The following is a 17070-nucleotide window of genomic DNA, read 5'->3' on the forward strand; positions in this document are numbered from 1 at the left end:
ATGATTATGCAAGGGTAAATAATGAATTTCCAATGTGTCTATTAGGACATTGCTGAAAATTCTTCACATCACAATATTTGTCAGGGAAATGAAAATAGTAGAGAGATATGCCTTGTATTTATTATTTTATTTATCACATTCTCCTATATTAGGTTACATCAATTCTCTTCACAACTATAATAAATCCTAAGATATTTCATAGATAAGATGCTCATATTAGAACTTACCCAACATCTAATAGTGTATTATTGAATTTAGAAATGAAAGAAGAAGATGTTGAACCTTTCATATTCATTTTTGTCATTGATGTCAATTGGTTTTTTCATTTATATCAACCTGTGATATTTGCATATTAATATGTGTGAGTTAGATCTTATAGTTAGTAAAACAATTATTGCAATTATGTGATAGGTCATATAACTTTATAAATCTACAAAAAGTAGATATTGATGTTATCTACAAATTTTCTTCCTTCGAGTTTTTAAAAAAAAAAAAATATTTAGAAGGTCAAATAGATCAAATTATAAAAACCATTAGTGGCAACAAGAAGTTCAACATCTTCCTACCATAAACAAAGATGGATAAAAAATAAAAAATGGAAAAATAAGAATGGAATTTTTTTCTTCATATTTTAATCATATTTACAGCTTTCAGAACTAAAGGGTGAGGAAATGGATCAATAATTTATGAATAAATGATAAATAACATTCAAGTTAATCTTATTAAATCTTGTGACAAAGTGATCAAGTGACTCGTGTCCAATGGGACCATGAAGCATAGTTAACTTAATGAAGAATGGGTGCCCTCAAATGCTAAAAATATCAACAACCATTGTATTTTTGCTATAGAAAGATGTACTAAGTTTAAGAAATGTGACATAGAGAGAAGAGGATCTATGGATATAATGGGGTTAGAAGGCTTGTGAGTAACAAAAGGAATGATGTCATTAGGATAATAGGTCTCATACTATGATTTATTCATAGTTCATGGTAGCAAAGTTTTGAGTTTCACACCCATTTTTGATCAAGTTGAAGATCAATAGATATTACATATTCATTATGAAAAGATGATCAATGTTTAAGAAATGAGAAATAATTAGAAAATGATGGGGACACAACCCAAGTACAGAATGGACACGACAAGAAAGGGAAAACTTTATTAACTTTGTAAATAAGCTAATACATTCAGTATAGAGGAAATAGACTTCAAAACATGCCCTAAGGGCTTACAACAGTAATAATCTGGAGATAATTTCTCCTTTTAGTAACTCCTCTCAAACTCCACTCCGAACTGCCTTTTACAATGCCAAAGATGTTCTTAAATAGACCCCAAAGGGTTAAGGATTAGGAATACATTCTAGAAAGTTCTAGTAGGCATCCACCGACCAAATAGAAGGTTCTAGAAGTCACATTAGAAGTTGGCACAAAATTAGAAGAATCCAAAAATAGTAACCGAACTTTTGGGAGGCATAACTTTTGAACCGTAGCTCCGATTAACGAACCGTTCACATTTTCGAAAAGCTCTCAAAGTGCTCTATAGCCCTATGGACCAGCTTTGCTCTTCCCCCATTTTTGGCCCTGTTTGAGGTCATTTAATGCCCCTAACCTAACTTTGAAGCATTCTTAGGAGGTCTCTAGAAATTGAAAAATTGCAATAACTTTCAAACCATGGGGCCTTTTGACCTGATTCTTTTTTTGGAATGCTCTAAATTACAATGACAATCTTTCGACCAATTTACACCTTCTAGTTCACCAAAATGAGGGCTCAATTACATAGTCCTATTTTTTTGACATTTACATGTATTCCAAGGTGATTTAAAACTCTATCTTAGAACACTGATAGTGGAACTGTGAGAGTTGGAACCTTTATTTGACCCAAATGGGTATCCAGAAATGAAAACACATGAAATAGAAACTATGTCTAAGTACATTTTTTTGGGTGACATAGGATTGCCCTTATACCTTTGGATACTCCTGCATCAGACACCTAGGGTAGATTGAAAAGTGACCCTATCACTTTATGAATGGTAGAGGAAATCCCAAATGGGAAACCTCAGCTGCTGATATCCAAATTGAGTCCTCGATTGGCCATCCTTTCTACTTGACCAAATACTCTTCATACTGCCTATGTCTAGTACTCCTACCCACACAATGATCTAGAATGTCTTCAATCTCCTCCTTCTTAGAAGTAGGAATTGGACATGGCTCTAACATCGGCTCCTCATCTGCACCATCATCATGATACTCTGTGAAGTTTGCAATGTTGAAAATAGGAGAAATGTGAATACCATCTGGCAACTCCACCTCATATGCATTTCCTAAATCATGTTTTTTCAAAATTTTGCAGGAGCCAAATTTCTTCATTTTCAGCTTGTTATAAGTTTCGGCTGGAAATATTTCTTTTCGTAAGTGTACCATGACTAGATCCCCTACTTGGAATTTCTTATGTCTTATCCTTTGATCAGCCCTATCTTTATACTCTTGATTCATCTTGGTAATGTGTGCCTGAACCTCCTCTTGTAGACACTTGATATGTTCAGCAAATTCTCCAGCTTCAGCACTTGTCCTCTCCCCTTGCTCTATCTTCCTCAATTCTGGTGCAGTCCTTGGGCTACTTCCATGTACAATTAGGAATGTTTATTTTCTAGTACTCCTGTTTATAGAGTTATTGTAAGAAAAATCTTCTTGTGGTAGAATCAAATCCCACCCCTTGGGCTTATCCCCAACTAAACATCTCAACAAATTGCCTAGACTTCTGTTTACCACTTCTGTTTGGCCATCAGTCTGTGGGTGATGTGTGGAACCGAATTTTAAGTCTATTCTCAACTTTTTCCACAATGTTCTTTAGAAATATTCCACAAATTTAGTATCTCTGTCAGAAACTATACTCCTTGGGAGACCATGTAGTCTTACCACCTCTCTGAAAAACAAGTCTGCAATATGGACAACGTCATGAGTTTTGTGACATGGAATGAAATTTTCCATTTTGGAGAACCTATCAACCTCCACAAATACTGGGTCATTACCCCTTTGTGTCCACAACAATACAAGAACAAAATCCATACTTATATCCTCCCATGGCTTTGATGGAATAGGAAATGATTGATATAGCCCAGTATTGTGACTAAACCCCTTGGAAACTTGACAAATCTGACAACTCTGTACAAACTTCTTCACATCCTATGAAATCTAAGGCCAAAAATAATGTTCTCTAAGAATGGCAGTGGTCTTATCTTGACCAAAATGTCCTGCCATCCCTCCACTATGTTTCTCCTTAATCAGATTTTCCCGCATGGAACTCCTTGGAATGCATAATTGACTGCCCTTGAATAACATACCATCCTATATCAGATAGTCTAACCACTTGCTTCTATCTACAACAACAAGCTCTTTACAAGCTTTCCATGCTTCAGCAAAATTAGGATCCTTAGGGTATAGATTCTTGAGTTCATCAAACCCAACTACTTTAACCTGCATTACTATAAGCAACAATTGTCTTCTACTTAGTGCATCTGCAACCCTATTAGATTTTCCACTTCTATGCTTTAACACAAATGTATAGCTCTACAAGAACTCTACCCACTTCATATGGCTCTAATTCAATTTATCTTGGCTATTTAAGTACTATAATGCCTGATGATTAGTATATAAAACAAATTCCTTTGGCAATAAATAATGCCTCCATTTCTTTAAGGCATGAACTATTGCATAGAACTCTTGATCATAAATAGAATACTTCTTTTTCGCATCATTCAAATTTTCACTAAAATATGCAATAGGCTTAACTTCTTGGCTTAATACAACCCCAATAGTGCTGCCATTAGCATCACAATCCACCTGGAACACCTTTCTAAAATTTGGAAGTGCCAACACAGGTTTTTCTATCACCTTCTTCTTCAGCAATTCAAAACTTCTCGCAGCTGTCGTAGTCCATTTGAACTCTTTTCTATCCCCTCTTATTGTGTCAGTTAGGGGTGTACATATGCCACTGAAATTCTTAATGAACTTCCTGTAAAAACTAACCAGACCATGAAATGATCTCACCTCAGTAGTAGACCTTGGAGTAGGCCATTCCAAGATAGCTTTTACCATCTCTAGATCCATTTTGAGACCTTTAGGTGATATAACAAACCCCAAGTAGACTAACTCCCTTTTTACAAAGATACACTTCTTCAGATTAATTAAAAGTTTCTCTTCCCTTAACCTTTCAAGGACACTATGAATAGGCAATAAATGTTCTTCCAAAGTCTTGCTGAAAATTAAAATATCATCCAAATAGACAATAACAAATTTTTCTAAGAACTTCTTAAGTACCTCATTCATAAGACGCATGAAGGTGCTTGGGGCATTCGTCAATCCAAAGGGCATGACTAACCACTCATAAAGACCCTTCTTGGTCTTGAAGGCTATTTTCCACTCATCTCCTTCTCATATTCATATTTGATGATAGCCACTCTTGAGATCTATCTTTGTGAAGTACTAAGCTCCACTCAAGTAGTCCAGAAGATCATCCATTCTTGGCAAAGGAAACCGATACTTGATGGTTATCCTATTTATAGCTTGAGAGTCTGTACACATCCTCAACTCTCTATCCTTCTTTAGTGCAAGTACTACAAGTACTACACATGGATTAAGGCTCTCCTGAATCAAGCCCTTCCTCAATAGCTCCTGAACCTATCTATTCAGTGCCTCAATTTTAGTAGGAGTCATCTTGTGAGTAGCCTTGTTAGGAAAACTAGCTCCTAGAATTAAATCTATCCGATGACTGATTTTCCTTATCGGCAGCAATCCTTCTGGAACATTATCAAAGATGATATCTCCAAACTCATCTAGTAAATCTAAAACTTCAAGTGGTATTCCACTACTACCTTCTTTATCTTTCCTAGGAATCAAAGCATAGCACATACGCTGATGTTTCATGCCATCCAAAAACTTCCTTTCATCAACAAGACAAATCCTAGCACTGCTACATACCTTTTTGCCTTCCTTTTTCATGGGCTTCAGTTTGTGGAAAACTCCATCCTTTGTTAGAGAGTATGTGTTTGCATGATCATCATGTATTGCATGGCTATCAAACTGCCACGATCTACCCAACAATAGATGGCAAACATCCATTGGAATAACATCACAAAGAACTTCATCATGGTAACTCCCAATTTTGAATTTCACTAAACATTGTTCACTTACCAGGACCTTATGGCCATCTTTCACCCAAGCAATCTGATAGGGCTGGGGGTGTTTCTCCCTCTTGAGCTTCAACTTAGAGACCATCTCCTCTGATACCAAGTTATCAGTGCTACCACCATCAATGATCACATCACAACATTTATCCTCACACTTGCACCTAGTACAAAATAAAATCCTCCTTTGTCCTAGTTCAATTTTTCCACGTAGTAGGACCCTTTCATTTAGTAAAGTCTATCCTCTTTCTACATCCTCTGAATGTGATGATTGTGCATCCTCATCCACATGAGCAACCCTAGCTTGACCCTCAACTCTCCTATCTATCCTTCCTTGTCATTGAGTGCATTCAAAGGCACAATGACATTCTTCATTGCAGTGCAAATAGGTACCACAAAAACCTCCTCTTACTTGTCCCTGTCCTCTACCTCTTCCTCTCTGATTTCCAAAGTCTTGATCATGGGAGCGATTGAGACCCTCATTCCTCTGGTTCCTAGTAGTACCCACATCTTCATTTTTCTTTTGGGTTTCATTTTGGCCTCCAGATGACCTACCACTAACCCTTCCCCCTTGACCACACCCTCTTTGTCTCCCTTCAAACCTCTTATTTAGCTTCTCTTCAACTTGTAGGGCAAACTAGTATTCCTCTTCAATGGTAGTCATTCTTACCAAACTTAATTCCTCTTGGATGCTAGGTCACAACCCACTAATATAACCAGCAACCTTCTCCTTATTTTCTTCTGCATGCCCCACTCTAATCAAAAGTCGATAAAACTCCTCTATATATTCCTAGACTGATTTTCTTACTTGCTTTAACCCATGCATCTTCTTAAACAAATCAATCTCATAATCAACAGGAATGAACTGCTTCTTCAATTTTGCCACCATACGATCCCACCTTGTGATCTTCTCCTTTCCTCTTCTATTTCTTTCCAATTGAACCTCTTGCCACCAAATTTTTTCATGTCCTTTCAGTTTGGCCTTTGCAAACTTAACCCTATCTGGGTCCCTGAGATCTTGATACTCAAAGTATTCTTCCAGTTCATTGATCCAGTCGATCAACTCATCTGGTCTCAAATTTCCATATAATACACCCACATCAATTGTAGGTCTTTTTCCAAACTTAGTAATGGCCCTAAAAATCCTTTCCTCTGTGTAATTCAGAACTTCCCCATCGAATTTCCCTTCTAGTCCAATTTCTTCTTCTTCATTGTCATCCTCACTTTCATCACCTGTGGCAACATTTGTTCCTCTCCTCCTGCAACGCTTGTACCTACCTTTGGAGGGCTCTAACCTCATCAGGATTAATAGCTCTAGCTCTTCCACCACGCTCTCTTCATGGAGGCATCTTCTTAACTCAAACCCACAACCACACAATCTTGGTGCAAACTGCCTCACAGTCGGCGCTCTGTCTACACACTCAGGAAAACTAGCTCTGATACCACTTGATGGGGACACAACCCAAGTACAGAATGGACACAACAAGAAAGGGAAAACTTTATTAACTTTTTAAATAAGATAATACATTCTGTATAGAGGAAATAGACTTCAAAATATGCCCTAATGACTTACAACAGTAATAATCTAGAGATAATTTCTCCTTTTAGTACCTCCTCTCAAACTCCAATCTGAACTGCCTTTTACAATGCTAGAGATGTTCTTAAATAGACTTCGGAGGTTTAAGGATCATGAATACATTCTAGAAAGTGCTAGTAGGCATCCATCAACCAAATAGAAGTCTCTATAAGTCACATTAGAAGTCGGCACAAAATTAGAAGAATTCGAAAATGGTAACCGAACTTCTAGGAGGCATAACTTTTGAATTGTAGCTCTGATTGGCGAACTGTTTACATTTTTGAAAAGCTCTTGAAGTGATCTATAGCCTTATTGACCAACTTTTCTCATCCCCCATCTTTTAGTCCTTTTCAAGGTCATTTAATTCCCCTAACCTTACTTTGAAACATTCTTAAGAGGTCTCTAGAAACTGAAAAACTGCAATAGCTTTCAAACCGTGGGGCCTTTTGACCTGATTCTTTTTCTGGAATGCTCTACATTACAATGAAAATATTTTGACCAATTTACACCTTCTAGTTCACTAGAATGATGGCTCAATTACATACTCCTATTTTTTTGACATTTACATGTATCCCAAGGTGATTAAAAACTCTATCTTAGAACACTGATAGTGGAACTGTGAGAGTTGGAACCTTTATTTGACCCAAATGGGTATCCAAAAATGAAAACACATGAAATAGAAACTAAGTTTAAGTACATTTTTTTTTGGGTGACACAGGATTTCCCTTATACCTCTGGATGCTCCTACATCAGAAAAGGATACATGTGTTTTATGCACCATTTATCTTGCCAAGATTCATAGTGATTAGATCATGAACTGATCTATGTTTGTTGCATTATCCTTATTTCAATATGTAACAACTTTAGCTAAAGTGACAATGCAACTAGGTGATGCATGTCCCTTGTGGGCCTAGCTAGATGAAATACTAACAAAAGATCTCAACCATACGATGCTTGATAGATCAACATACATCACAATCTTGCAGAGGGAACAATCAAGGTTTCTAGAAAATGCGAAAATATTATGTGCTAACACATGTCTAGGATGGGGTCAACTATGGAAAGAAAGATGAAATCAAATCAAATTAATCTACACTATCTAATGCAAGATAGATCTTTGACCCTCTCTTGGTTGCTTCTTAGAATAGAGTAATTTTTAACAAAAGAAACAAAGTGAGTGTGGACCTTGTGTCCAAGGTCTTATGATCATTAGACCAAGGGTACAGAGAGGTGATATGTCAAAATGCAATTAGTTTTATGACTGCATTGGCAGGTTGAATAATGACTTAACAACAAAGTTTAAGTGAAATCATATGATCTACTATGAATGAATGATCTATTTTCAAACTTTCCTATACCCATTTAATAGCAAGACATTACTAGTAAAGTAAATTCTTTTCATGTGAATGAAACTTGAAATATAAGGTGTAGATTATATGTTGTGTTACAAATGCATGATTGATTAGCAAAATGGAAGAGTTTGAAATTTAGTGCAATTAGTATGTGAATTATTGATATTTTAAAATGAATTTGTTGTGACTAGGAATCTGTAAAAATATATCAATAAGTATTTAACCCTCTCTCTAAAAAATCTTTTTGTGTTCAAGTTTTTAGAATTTGTAAAAATGCCTCGTTGAAGAGATTTCTCTAGTAAGGTAAATTATTACCATGTAAATGTCCATGATGATTTCTTGGAACAATTACTTGCCTCAACAAATGTAACAACAAAAGCCAAAGAGTAAATATCCAAAATCCCTAGGATGAAGGTAGATGAAGGTCTCTATGAAAAGGGAAATTTATTAAGAGATGTCCAATCATCCACGGGTGGCTCAAACCACACACTGCATAACAATGTGGAATTCAATGTAGGAAAGCTTGTTGTATGAAGGGTGTTTATGGATGTAGACTTGCTAACTATGATGACAAGAAGATATGATCCTATGCTATAGCTAACATGAAATCATTCTGGGGATTTCTTGTTCAAAGTGACAACAAAGGTAATCAGGGAGGTTTTTATGCTAAAGCCTAACACTTCTCTGAATGATGAGTGTAACACCTTAATCATAACCAAAAGAAAAGACACAGTAATAAAATAATAATACCATACAAAGATACAAAGATAAAACCCATACAATTTTTTTTTAACTTCATATCATATTACCATAACAAAATAGCTTTGACAACCTGGTACTGAAATGAACTACAACAACATTAAATCATTATTGATCATTACATCTGAGTATATAAAATATACCCTTATTTTAAATACAATCAATAATACAAAACTTTTAGGTTGAAACTGATCATAATTCAGATTCTAAGTTGTTTGTAACCATAATTCAAACTACAATCAGCCTTCAATGATAAGGCAGAATTTCCTACTTCCAAGTCCATAAACAAATCCTATATTGGACCTGAAAAAAAAACAAACAACACAATCGAAAAAACAAAAATAGGGCTTAGTAAGACTAAATAAGCTGATGAGTTCTTCAGTAAACCTGCATATTAGATAATATAATAGCATGAAATACATGTATCCAAATAAAGGATTATCAGAAAGTTCTATTTTTCTTTTCACAACCAAATTTATAGCAAGTACATAATTTCTTACAAATAGATATACAAAAATAAACTCGCACAGAATATGTCAAGGTAATGATCCAGTAGTTTCATGGGTGTCAACATAAGAATATACGTTCATCCATTCGTAGGATTCTATATGTCAAGTGAATCCATAAAGTTCTTATCTTGTTATATGTAACCCAACCCATGAGTTTTAGATATTACCACTTGATTAAATAACTATCATAAACTTTCCCATAAGGATCTAGACTAGTGTCGGAGGGCATCCGACAAAATAATTCTATCACCACAAGTTACTCGCTTTATGACAACCATCCAATCTAAAGGATCACACTTGCATAATCTAATACACACGTAATTCTAGTTTTAAAAAATAGAAGAAAATTTGAATTTTTATTTATTCAATTTCAACTAATAAATTATTTCTATTGCTTCAATTTAACAATTGAATTAGCAACCAAAACATTTCAGTTATCGCCAAACTTCCAATTTTCCTAATGTAATCACTAATCGGATTACCAAACAAAACCATAATTGTAATTTTCCAAAAGCAATCCATATTTAAAAGTATCAAATATAGCTTTGTTTATTTTAATTTTTCATAAGTAATCAAACCATTAATAAACACATTTACTATATTCTTAACGTTTAAACTATTTAGCAAGGCAAGAATTTTACTAAAATTTGAATACCAAAATCAAGCAATTCCCATTTCTGGAAACAAGTAGCCACATTAACCTTATGAATGTAAACATATATTTTAATTCTAACAATCTATTCATAAGGAAATACATACATACTGATACATATATTTTTATACATATATATACATATATATATACACGGCAATATCTTTCTATATATATATATATATATATATATATATATATATATATATATATATATATATATATATATATACACATACGTACTCATATATACCAATATATATATATATATATATAACCTCATTAATCTAAAGTCAGAGTTAAATAAATAAATAAATAAATAAATATATATATATATATATATATATATATATACATACATAATTTTTTTCATTGAATGGAACAAATAGCTTACTGATAACTAAAATTTTACTACTCTTAATAGTAATTGTTTGTCAAAATTTTGATGACAAAGAAATCTAATGTTGTCTAATATCATATTCAAATATCTTTGTACCTAAAATGAAATACAGATCTCCCATCGAATACAATAATTGTAGCCATAAAAATAGTTGAATCTAAAAGTTCCCAATTCTCCTACAGCCTACAAGATATTCTTGTTTGAAATTGATGTTTTAAGACTAACAGTAAGTTAACTGCTGCCATTATAACAATGTAACTCGTTTAATGTCCACTGTTCAACTCAGCGAACATCCTCTGTTCTACATGACTCTTTAAATAAAGAAATTGATACCATAAAGAAAAGGATTGTTTTGGATAGACTGAAACCCACATTTATGTTTTGTGAGAAACATCAAACCCTTTTCCCTTAATATATTCAGCACAGTATTTAGTTTCGCTATAACCCATATATACATTATAAATTCATTGCAACACAAAGAACAAGGTTTATACTGAGTTTGGTGATGAACACACCAAATTCGGCATACTCACAGAGTTGGGTGTTGAATTTTCCACAAAGCCACTACGTATTCGATATTCATTATTTAAAAATGAAACATTACAAAAGAAAAAGGATTGAGTTAAAGAAAAGCCCCCTGCCTGTGCAAATGCAGAATGATAATCAAGGAGAAACTGCCTGGAGAACCCTCAACTACCAACTCGCATCCTATGCCTCCAACTCTCTATGCCTTGGTAAAAAGATAACAATGAAACCCTCTCAAACACTGAGATAGGAAAAATGCAACCACGAAAAGATAACAGAATGAGGAATATGAATACGTAAGGATTTATAAAGCTAGAGTGAGAATCAAAAATCATCCTCATGGTCACCAGAATCTCCAAAATAAGCGCAGAGAAACTCGTTCAACAGAGTTTCCATGAAACCCCCATTAGAGTTCATCAATGGCAGATTGAACTCAAAATCCAACTAACTCAAAGACAAAATGACTGAGAAACCATGGAAATCAATGCTCATTACTGCAAGCTTATCTCTAACAACTATTCTCTCAGTTTTCCAACACATGGCAAGTGCAGTACCAATTCAAAAATCAATGAAATTGCCCACCATAAATTCCCATAACATTACCGCCATAAGCCAAGCCCAAAACAAGGCTAGATTTAAGTTAGGCGCTCATGCTAGTAAAAGCTTAGGTTAGGTCTTAGTCTTAGTTGAATACATTAGGTTAGCTTAGGAAATGACTTAGCTTAACATACTATTAGGTATTAATGTTAACATTAATATTTATATTAATGATAATATTAATATTAATATTAATATCAATATTAATCCTAATTTATATTAAGATTACATCATATCAATATGTATATACATATACATATAATTATAACTTGTATAAATATAAACACAAGCACACAAATATACCAACAATTACATATACGTATATATATATATATATATATATACCAAAAGAAAACTGGCAAATAAAAGATTCTAGGGACAGTTAAAATTTAATGCCACATTAATCATAAGACTGAAAAAGACCAAAAGTAATGAAACTAAAACTGATCCAAATGAAATTTAAAACAAAACTAAATTGCCTTATCTGAGAACCATTTCTTTACTGTAGGATTTCTGAATCTGAAATGTGAACATTAATTCTGAGAATCAGATCTTAGAAACATTTGACTTCTCATAGTGCATAAATAAAACAACATAATGATGCCAAAAATGAAATAGTTTCTATAAAATCAATGCTTCAAAACAAGTACCAAACCATCCAGTAAATTAAACTAATCTCAGATTTCAAGGTAATAGATGCAAAACTATTAGGGGCATGCCACAGAGATTTATTTTGATAAGTTATAGGCCAATTACAATGTACAAAAGGATTATGTCAAAGGAAGACCTTTGAAATAGAATTTTGATATGGTTGGGAATTTGACACTCATAATGTCATCTACCTTAGAGGCTCTATTGAAGAAATATTAAAATTGCATGGATCAAGAAATCTATGTCTATGTTTGGAATTTTTTTTGGTATAGATGAACGAGAATACATCCTAGTGCATCTGATGTATATGATAGCTCAAATGCTTCAATATGGCATGAGCTCTATTTTTTATTTTTCTTCCATTTTGGCCAAAGATGTTCATAATTTTTTAATAGGAATAAGTAAGGGGAAAGTGGATAAACATTTTGGTTGGTATTCTATGCTAATTTATATGTGTTTCTTTAAAGGCATTTTTGTGTTCAAAAAGGAAAGTGAGGATGAGAAATTACCTGTGAATTCATGGAGTGTTGATATAACCTAGGTGGTCACAAATGCTAGTTTCATTAGATTTTACTTATATTTTATATCAAAGATGAGGTCCCTTTAAGTTGAAGACAACCCTTAAATTCCTAAACCCTTGCTAGAGCTTATCATATTGAAGGAACATTCTATGGGGTTAAAGGTGAGTCACAAATGGGGGGACATAATCCCTTACTCTATTTCTACTATCTTTAGAGTCTACAATTTTCAAGGAAATTCCCATATTCTACACTACCAATTTCCCATCAAGGTAGGTGTTAGTGAGCTCTTGTGGCAGATAAGTGGACTAGAGCAAAGAGAGCTAGTTGGGAGATCTAGATGGATAATGTTACCAAGATTTACAATGGTCCATTAGTTTGTAATAAAAAAAGGAGGTTGGAGAGACATTTTTAAGTTCATAGATAACTATCAAATGGCTTAATGTCATCCTAGGTTCACAGATCCTAAGGGATTTTATGAGATGTTTAAAGAAATGACTAACGCTAGGAGTTATAATTGTGTTTTCTATTATCCTAAAGATATTATAAGGAATGAATTTTCTTTGCAAGAACAAGAGGTTGAAATGGAAAAATAAAGGTTTTGAGGACATAAAGTTTTGGGAAATAAGACAAACAAATTTATGTCATATTTTACAAGAATCATTCAAACATTGAATGAGAAGAAATATGTATCAATAAAAACATATCCATATAATGCAAAGGAGGTGGAGAGGATATTATTTAGTATATCTATTATAAATATAGGACAATACACCTTCTAGAGAAGAACTAGATATAGTATGGAAAGGGACACAAAAGAACATCGTGTGCCAACTCATAGAGGTAGTACTCTAAAAGCCCTCCTTCAAAACCATCTGTTGGTGTTTTATTTTGATGTTAACAGTACTAAAACTACTAAGCGACAAAAGGCTTAGTACCTAGATATCAGTACATACACAACCTAAAGAATAGCCAATTCTCATTATCACTTGCATATGCAAAGTATTAGGACCCAACTTCAATAAAACCTTAGACAGTTTTCTACTATTTTGGCTCTGTAAAACCAGGGCGGGTGCACCCGGGGCTGGTTCAAAGATGGAATAATTGTATGAGAATTATCCTTAGTTTCATTTTGATTCTCATCTCTAAATCCTTAAACATATAAGTAAATAACTGATAAACACATCCCTTGAACAGATATGTCCAAGAAATCTTCTATAGCTCTGCAGATGTTTCCAACAACAATGGCTAAATGAAGCTAAAACAATCTAGGCAGGCAAGTGCTGGCCAACTTTGAAAATCTTATAGGAAAGATAAATGAAAATTGATTTTATGATGTATTTTGAAAAAGCTAGTTATAATATACTTCTCTTTTGGCTGAAATACTTTCGATCAGTGCCTAATCCATTGGGAATTCAGAGTCAAGTAAATTCTTAGATCTAATTTGTTGCCTTGCAACGAATTTTCATCAGCAATTCTTACCAGAATTTATCATTCAAAAATCCTTATTAACACCCGAGCAACCTCATCACATTCATCAAAGCCTTTACTTAATCCATTGAATTAACAACAATAACAAATGGATGTACAATCTTACTAAATTGCAATCAATTGCATAAGCTTTTACTCACACAACATCAAGGTAGCTCAGTATTAAAAAGGAGACAAAATTCAGAGAAGAACAGATATGGGGATAGTTCATAACTTGTATTCATTTCCTTTGAAAATGATATATCCTTTACAAAAGACCCAGAAAAACCTTCAGAGAAGAAGCACAGTTCTTTCTACATTCATCCATATCTCAGAAATTTTGACAGAAAAAGCATACTATAAATTTCTTTCCAAAAATGTTTGGACCAAAAAAGAACTAAGCACAACACTTAGTGAAAACCAAATTCGGACCCATCTTTAGCCTTGGGATCTCACTTAAATAATGTGAGATGCAACAAGCTTCAGGCTACAGTAGGTGACAGGTGTCCTTCTTTTGAAAAACAAAAAACAATAATAACAGAAAGGTTGATTACAACAACACTTCTTGGCGGGTTCCTTTCTGTTATGCTTATTGGTTGTTATGATCTACTCTCGCAATCATTCCTCATCTTCAGAGTACATACCCATAAGGTCTGCAAGTGATGTATCATCTTCTGTTACATGCAAAATCACTTTAACCTGGGGATTTTCTATGTCATCTTTGCTGACTACAAGAGTAACTATTACTCTTACATCTTCCTCGTCATCTTCTCCTGACATCTGTTCACTAAACTGATCTTTCCATCTGTTGAAAGTATCATCATCTGGCCAATCAAAATTTAGGGTTTCTTTTTGTATCTTTATTAAAGAATTGGCATTTTCTTCTAAATCATCGAATTCTTTTCTTATATCAGCATAATACAGTTGTATTTTTACCAGCTCTTCATTTGTCTTTGCCCAAAACCAACAGCCAGTCTCACTGATGATGTTTGTTATTCTGTTATCAAATAATTCATCCATTTCCTTTTTCCATTTGTCCTTTTCCTTTACTGTATCAACAGATTCTAAGGCACAAGGAAATAGGGTGAATTTTTTAGCAAGATATCTTGAAAAACAGAGTGTCAATTTCCTCTGTAAAGAATCTCTTTTATTTTCAAAATTATCTAATTGATTCAATAAATCAAAAATTCTTTCAACCTGATGATAAGGCATTTGAACTGCAGATATACAAACAATTGTAAAATCATTATTCCTCTGTCTCCACTTCTGTTCAAGAGAGTCTAGTCCATTCTTTTCTTTATTTAACTCATCTATGAGGGTTACAATCCTGGTCAACTGGTCATAAAAATCTGACCATTGTATTTTATCCCTCAAGTATGTCACACCCTGCTTCCATTTCTATTCCTGCTGATTTCTAAATTCTATCTGCCACTCATGTAATTTGGTTTTTTTTGCTTCAAACTCCTCTACAGTATAGAATTGGGGTCTTTCAGGGGTGTCAGGTATCTCAATAATAGGGGTTAATCCCACAGATGACTGTGGGGGATATGCAATTCTTATTGTACTGGATTCTCCCACTTTTCTCTTTCCAAGTACCTTTTCCAATTGAGATATCCTGTTTTCTAACTCAATTCTCCTCTTTACCTCTTGATTATAGGCTTCCACCACTACTTCATATTTATTATGCATATCCATCATTTCCCTCTCTTCTCTTTCCACAGTAGCCAGGGCAAATTTAGAATAATCCACATTCATGTGGGCTGCCTGTACATTTGAAGTGTCAGCAACTCTTCTTACAATGATACTCCCTGTCAATCCTGAGTCATCAGGCTGTGATGAAGTAACTCTGGATCCTCTTCTCAGGGACCACATAACAAGGGTAGCTTGATCATTGCTGAATGCTGTACCAAAGAATTCCTCTTTATTCGGATCCTGGAGTCCTAAATTATTTGAAACAGAATTAAAAACTAATGCGTCAGCAATGTCCCAATTGGGCAATAATAAAACATTAGCATTTTTTACCATCTGTCTTCCCTCATCAGGGGTTATATTTTGGAACTCTTGAACCATTTTTTCCTTTATTAGATTTTGAATGGAGGTCTCATCCATTTCTGGATGTTCTGCTCTCATATTATTGCACCTTTGCTCAAAAATGTGCATGTTTACTCTCCACGCAAACTGATGGAAAGCCCTAGATCTTACAAAATTGTTATCAGACAAAAAATGCTGACTGGCTTGTTCCAAAATAGGGTCCAATTCCCTTCCTCTGAAATCTGCTGTAGTTAATTCAAAACTTGGTACAGGGGTTTCCTGAGGGTTCCCTTCATCAATCTCTGCTTGTGTAACAAAAATTTCTCCTTGTGACCCCATTTGTTCAAATTGCTCATTGGTGAGTTGTTCTTCCTCAACTCTTATTGGGGTTTGAGAAGGTGAGCCACTTTCATCAGGGGATTCTTCCTCCCTTATTATTCTCCTTCTTTTGGGGGAAGGTTCAGGGGGTCTTTCTTCTAGGACAGTGCTGGTGGATCCAACAATCTATTTTTCTTTATGCACAATGGGCGCCTGCTGTCGGACAATAGTATATCCTGTTTTCTTCTGTACCACCAGTGGACCTATTCCAATGTTAGGAGTGAAACCCAATTTTCTCATAATTTCTCTGGCTTTATCTGGAAAAGAATTAATAAAATGCTGTTTCTTCTCATTCGTTACCTCCATTATCTCAGAGAAATTACTCATGAGCTTATGTACTTTATCTGCATTGTTTGCAGCATTACTAAGAGGACTGAAATTTTTATCAAAACAATTAATGAATTCCAAAACTTTTGAATAGACTCTCCATTTTTCTTTCTTTATTTCTTGCTCATGGAGAGAATATTCATTTC

The sequence above is a fragment of the Cupressus sempervirens genome, chromosome 2 (assembly GCF_028749045.1).
Source record: "Cupressus sempervirens isolate cs-2001-9-10 chromosome 2, ASM2874904v1, whole genome shotgun sequence".
Classification (NCBI taxonomy): Eukaryota; Viridiplantae; Streptophyta; class Pinopsida; order Cupressales; family Cupressaceae; genus Cupressus; species Cupressus sempervirens.